Below are 7,050 nucleotides of genomic sequence, written 5' to 3' on the forward strand. Positions count from 1 at the left end.
TGTTGGAACGGATCAGGGAGGCTTAGGTTGAGGGCCTCAAGGAGGAGAGGTAGAAGTGTGAGAGGATAGTGGGCCGAGTTGCTTCGTTTGATTATGACAGTGGGGGATTGCTGTCACTTCATGGCAGAGTGTGGGTACCGTACTGGGGTGGGGTACGGCAGGTGTTAATGGACGAGGCTCATAAGTCTCGATTTTCTATCCACCCAGGAGCGACGAAGATGTATAGAGATCTTCGACCCGATTATTGGTGGCCCTGCATGAAGCGGGATGTCGCTTGGTATGTTGAGAGATGCCTGACCTACAGGATGGTCAAGGCGGAGCACCAGAGGCCTCACGGAAAGATGCAGCCGTTATACATTCCCGTGTGGAAATGGGAGGACATCACCATGGATTTTATCACCAAGCTTCCCAGGACCGCACGAGGGGTAGATTCGATATGGGTAGTAGTGGATCGGTTGATGAAGAGTGCTCATTTCATACCGATCTAGGAGAGCATATCAGTGGAAAAGTTAGCTGATATTTATGTACGGGAGATAGTTACACGTCATGGAGTGCCGGTATCAGTGGTGTCTGACCGAGACGTCTGATTTACATCCAGATTCTGGAAGCGGTTCCATGATGAGATGGGTACTCGTCTTCATTTCAGCACCGCTTTCCACCCTCAGACGGATGGGAAGAGTGAGAGGACGATTCAGAATCTTGAGGACATGCTCCGAGCATGTGTTCTAGACTTTGGGGGCAGTTGGGATACGTATCTTCCGTTAGCGGAATTTTCGTATAACAACAGTTATCATGTGAGCATTGATCGCCCTCCCTTTGAGATGCTTTATGGGAGGAAGTGCAGGAACCTGATTTGTTGGGGCGAGTTCGGTCAACGGGTTATTGGGAGCACGGAGGTGGTGCTCAAGACGACCGAGTTGATTCAGCAAGTTCGTGGTAGACTGCAGACTGCGCAAAATCGGCAGAAGAGCTACGCCGATAGGAGGCGTTCAGATTTAGAGTTCCGGGTAGGTGACATGGTCCTTCTGAAGGTCTCACCTTCAAAAGGTGTCATCAGGTTTCGGAAGAGGGGAAAGTTGGGCCCCAGGTTCATTGGTCCTTTCAGGGTTTTGGCCCGGGTGGGTCGGGTTGCTTATCGGTTGGATCTTCCAGCAGAGCTTAGCCAGATCCACAACACTTTCCATGTGTCTTAGTTGAGGAAGTGTTTGGTGGATGAGTCAGCGGTTGTTCCTTTAGAGGATATTCAGGTTGATAGCAGCTTGAATTATATTGAGAGGCCGGTCGCGGTTCTGGATCGGAAGGCAAAGACCTTAAGGAACAAGGTAATTCAGCTAGTGAAGGTGCAGTGGGAGCACCGGAAGGGGTCTGAGTGGACGTGGGAGGCTGAAGATGAGATGAGAGAACATTATCCCGGGTTATTTGCAGCAGCAACAATAGACTTCGAGGATGAAGTCTGAGTCAAGTTGGGGAGAGTTGTAACGACCCGTTTCTGGTATGTTGCTTTTTAGTATTTATTTTTGAAGTTTGTAGAGGAACTCGGGGAGTCTATGTCCCGACTCGTCGAGTAGGGTCGCGTTGTTGATCAGCTTATAGATCGGCGACTCAGCAAGTCCATATTCGGGACTCGGCGAGTCGGCCTGCCAGGTTGAAACCCTAAATCTCCGGGTTTGCACCCTATTTAAACCACCTTATCAACCCCAAACTCGCCTCCTTCACCTCAGAGAGCTGTGAGAAACCCTAAACCCATCCCTTGATTGTTTTAAGTATCTTTGTGTGGATTCTTGAAGGCTTGAAGGAGAAGAAGAAGAAAGGAACAAAGAGAAGAGGTGTAGAGCAAAGATCCAAGGTCAGAATCAGAGTTCTTTGAGGTAATTCTCGGAATCCTCCTGTTTTATGCTTAAAATCTCCATTAGAACATTTCTAGGGTTAGTTTGATGTATTTTTCCAACCTTATAGTTGTATGGATGCCTTAATAGGTCGAGATATCCTTAGATCTGTTCATTTGGGAGTTGTAGAGCCCAAATCTATTGCCTTTTTGAAGTTGCTTTGCATGAGAACCCTAGATCGAGCCTTTATCATGCTTTTTGAACATTATTATCTTCTTGGATACTTATGGACACGTAAAGATAGAATCTTTACGTGTTAATCGAACTAAGGAAGCCCAGATCTATAAGTTTTAGATGTTGGATTCAAGCAGAATCGAGTTTAGAGTAGCTGCATGGATGCGACTCGGCGAGTCAGAAGAACAACTCGGCGAGTCAAGCCGCGAGTCCCGATTTTTCCCCCTTTTGAGTGATGTCGAGTGGGAACCTGTGAGTAGTAGAGTGGACTTAGTGAGTTGGAGGGCAGATGACCTGAGTGTTCATACGACTCGTCGAGTTGTTCATACGACTCGGCGAGTCGGATGCAGATGACCTGAGTGTTGATATAGAGCGGGAACTCGTCGAGTGTATGCCATACTCGACGAGTAGCAGCGAGCAGGGTTGAGAAATGAGAGTAGGGACTCGGCGAGTTGGCTGCCCAACTCGGCGAGTCAAGTCAACTGTAAAGTTGACTTTGACCAGGAGAGTTGACTTTAGCTAGGGGTAAAAGAGTCATTACCCCAATGCAGTTATTAGTAATTTGATTGAGTGTATTTGTGTAATTGTAGCCGGGGAGATACCGGAGCAGCAGCAGATAGTTCCCGGAGCCACACACTCAGCAACCAGATCACGAGGTGAGTTTCCTTTCAGTAGGAACGGATCTAAGGCCACAATGCCGGCCCGTTTAGCTAGCAGTAGTTCCGGACTTCGGTGCGATGCAGATTTTAGTATGTTTGATGCCTTCGTGGCTCAGGCAGGATTTTGTGTTATGTGTTTCGGGTTACAGCCCGATGTAGTATGCTATCTAAGTGCTCATGTTAGTTGATATGCTTATGTGATGCTATGTTCAGTATGTTCCGGACTTCTGTCCGATGCAGTTAGTTCCGGACTTTGGTCCGATGCAGTTAGTTCCGGACTTTGGTCCGATGCAGGAGGCAAGGCCTGAGTAGTTCCGGATTTCGATCTGATGCAGAGGGCAAGTCCCTGGTTAGTTCCGGACTTTGGTCCGATGCAGTTTCCGGACTTCGGTCCGATGCAGTGGGCAAGGCCCAGTATGTGTTTATATGTATTTTATGGTATGTGGTAGTTTGGGGGAGCTCACTAAGCTTCGTGCTTACAGTTTCAGTTTTGGTTTTAGGTACTTCCGCAAGCAAAGGGAAGAGCTCGGGTTGATGGCATCGCACACACCACAACTTCAGCTGTCCTGGGAGTTGTTTTGGTTTTCATAGATGTGATTGATACAGCCTTGATACAGATTACTCATAACACTTTGCTATTGTTTTTGAGATATTAACGTACGAGTTTTACCTTATGATATTATCATGGTGTTTTTCGTAATTATTAAACAAAAATTTTGGGGTTGCAATTTGGGATGTTTCACATATGCGTCCTCCGATCTCATATGGAATCAGAGATTCAATTGTTTGTTTGTCTTCTTCCCCAACCAACTCCAAGTCAGGTTTGCCATCCCTTCCGTCGATGGAAGATTCATTTTCTTGAAAACGAGCATGATTAGTCTCGATTTTAGTCCAGGTGGAATTTCCATGATTCTTCGCGAGGTAAACCTCTCATGTAATCCGTTTTTAGTATATTGAGCTTCTTTTTAGCTGGTTAATGGTGTTATCTTGAGCTTCTAAAACAAGTCAAACTTCATAATACTACTCGAAACCCTAAGTTTAACTAAAAGTCAAACATGTCAAAACTCAACGGTCAATGGTTAACCATCACGACCACTGCACCGTGCCTAAACCTCTTAATGACTTAATCATCAATAAAAGACAAAACAGATGCAGGACTCGCAATCCGACGCACCATAAACCCCACCCCACCATGCCGCATTAAACGTCCCTAACAACTTAATCATATACAACAAACACTGACCTAAACTCAAGTTACAACTCAAAATACCTAAACGGCTACTAGATCAGACCTGGTCAAATTACTAGTCAAAGTTCAAAGTCAAAAAGTCAAACAGTCAACAAAGACTGAGTACGACCATCATACTTAGTTACTATGCTTAGCGTAGTAGGTCCTTGGTTAGATTACGGGGCATTTGCCCAGTACGCTCAACGTACCACTAGGTACGCCATGCGTACTCGACCTAATTCAACTTTTCTTCATTAAGTGCTCATTCCTTTAAGACATCGCTTCCAAAGTTCAAATCTAGTCCCAAATATCAATCTAAGTCATAAAGTTTCCATCTTTATGACATTCCATGGCTAGAAAAGCTTCAAAAGCTAAAGCCCTAACTCTTGCATGGAGGGGATAGAAGGATCAAGATCATATTTTTATGTTTCCTAATAGCTCCGTGATGGATAAATTTTCCAACTTTATCCATTAGGATGGTCCAAATAACCATGATCTAGTCTTTAAGTCTCAAAGGGACCAAAAATGTGTCTTTCTCAACTTAATCCATTAAGTCCAAGTCCCTAACCTTCATATCAGAATCAATATGATGTTTAGATGGATAAAGTTTCCAACTTTAACCATAACAAGGTCACAACTTTCAAGATCTAAACTTTATGCACTAAAGTGGCCAAAAAGTGATAAATATGAAAATTAACAAGATCTATGAAACTAATGAGCAAGTTTGAAGCTTTTTACTCACAATGGTCCATAAATGATGTAATCCTGATGGATCTAAGCTTGGATCCTTCTTCCAGTCACTTTGACACCACCTTGTTCTTCAAGATTTCACCTTCTAATTGATAAATAAGCTCCAAAATGATGCTAATGCACAAAAAAAGTGAGAGGAAGCTAGGGTTTTGAGTTAGAGGCTCAAGAGGGTGGAGACTCATGATAGGAAGGACCCCCAAGGGGTTAGAGACCTTAAATGGGGCTCAACACCATGATAAAAAAAAATGAAAAATCTAGAGCCATAATGATAATATATATGAAAATCTTACTATATAACAATTAATTCATATTTATAAGATATAATAAACAAATTACAATGCCATATAAAGTCAAATATATGCAAATATTTTCATACGAAAACATACCTTAGAATAAAGGAAAGTAGATTGTTGTTGATACATGTGATTGAAAGATGAAAGAACAAAAAAATGAGAAAATAATAATGAAGGATTATGAAGAAAGTATGAAATGAAATTTCATTAATAAGCCACATTTATAGAGTTAAAAATGAAAGTAAAAGGATATGACCTAGTAATTTAAATTAGTTTTCGTATTAAGATGAACAATGACATAATTATATATATATATATATATATATATATATATATATATATATATATATATATATATATATATATATAGTTTTTTGCAAATAGGTTCATTGCTTTTCTTTTTAAAACACAATTCAATTTAAAAAAAAATATTCAATATCTGTATAAATTGTAATTATATAAGTTATTCTACATAACATATAAATTCTTTTGGAATGAAGATTCAATCATTAAAATTTTATTTTTTATTATATCAACTATAAGTAGTTTATATGCTATTAAGAATAAATAGAAAATAAAAAGCATAAAATATACAAATAAAAAATGTCATAGTTTAATGGAATAAAAATGTAATATTATGGGCTATAATTGGAAATTTAATATATAATTAATAAAACGAAAAATAAAACTTTTAAAACTAAAAGATATAAAATATAAATATAATATAAATTTAAGGACCAAAGTTATATCATTTTATAGTTAAAAATATAAATCATAAGAAAACACCAATGAATTAGTGGGAGAACATTAATACCTTTTTCAGTTTACCGTCGTCTTTTATTAACATACTATTTATTCGTAGAATAACAAAATGAACTATAACAAAAATCTGATAAATTTTTTATTTATATATGAATATACCATATGACGACCATTAATACACATTTTATTCATATATAAATATAATGTGTGACGAAAGATGGTGTAAAAAAATATATTTTAGGTAAAAAAAGTTTTATTACGTATTATATTTATATATGAATGATATTTAAATTGTAAAAAAGTTAAGCATACGCATTATTCATAAATGAATAACAAATTTACTGTAATAAAAATTTGATCGATTTTTATTCACTTATGAATAACAAGAGCTGAAACTCTAAAAATATAGTTTTTTTTTATTTTATTTTAAAAATATATTAATATGAATGTTTATTTATAGAGAATAAAAAATTATGAATTTTGATATATTAATTTTTTGACAAAAATAGCTTTCAAAAAATAAAAAAAACAATATATATATATATATATATATATATATATATATATATATATATATATATATATATATATATATATATATATATATATATATATACCTTAAAAAGCATTTACCATGTTTTGCTTAATTTTAAGAGGTACAAGATCTTATGCAATATATACAATGAATTTATGCATGCAAAAAAAGTTTGTCTATTATTGTTTGAATGAGTCAAGCTTATCTATTCAAATTTGAATGAGTATTACCGTTTGAATGAGTCTATCTATTATTATCATTTGATGAAGTCATTCAATAATCAATGGTTTGACCCAGCCCGCTAAAATCCCTTACGTGATTTAAGGAATAGAAGCGTAATCATTTTCTAAATTTGAATTCTTCAATCTTGAACCATGATTTGAAGGGAGATTTGAGGCTAAAGGGATTTCAATTATTTTGAAATATATTTATCTTCTTCTAATTATCTCCAGTGTTTCTAATTGTTGAAACATTGGTATCGACAATATTGGAAGATGCTGAAATAATGCTATTAGATTCCTCAATTTAGTGATTTTTTTCTTCGTATTTGACATGGTTGATTTTGTATTCAGTTCCTAATTTTATTGTTATTGTTGTGGTTTTCTCTCAGATTATCGGAAAAGGATGTGTTAGCAGAGCACAAGATTTACTACCAGCGCCACCAGACACACTACCATGTTCTGTCATTACCATCTGTACCGCTACACCCCTATCACTCCTACGATGTCCTCACCACACAACATTCACCACTATCAAACAACCA

This window comes from Lactuca saligna, chromosome 6, assembly GCF_052625555.1.
Source record: "Lactuca saligna cultivar CGN05327 chromosome 6, ASM5262555v1, whole genome shotgun sequence".
NCBI classification, from domain to species: Eukaryota; Viridiplantae; Streptophyta; class Magnoliopsida; order Asterales; family Asteraceae; genus Lactuca; species Lactuca saligna.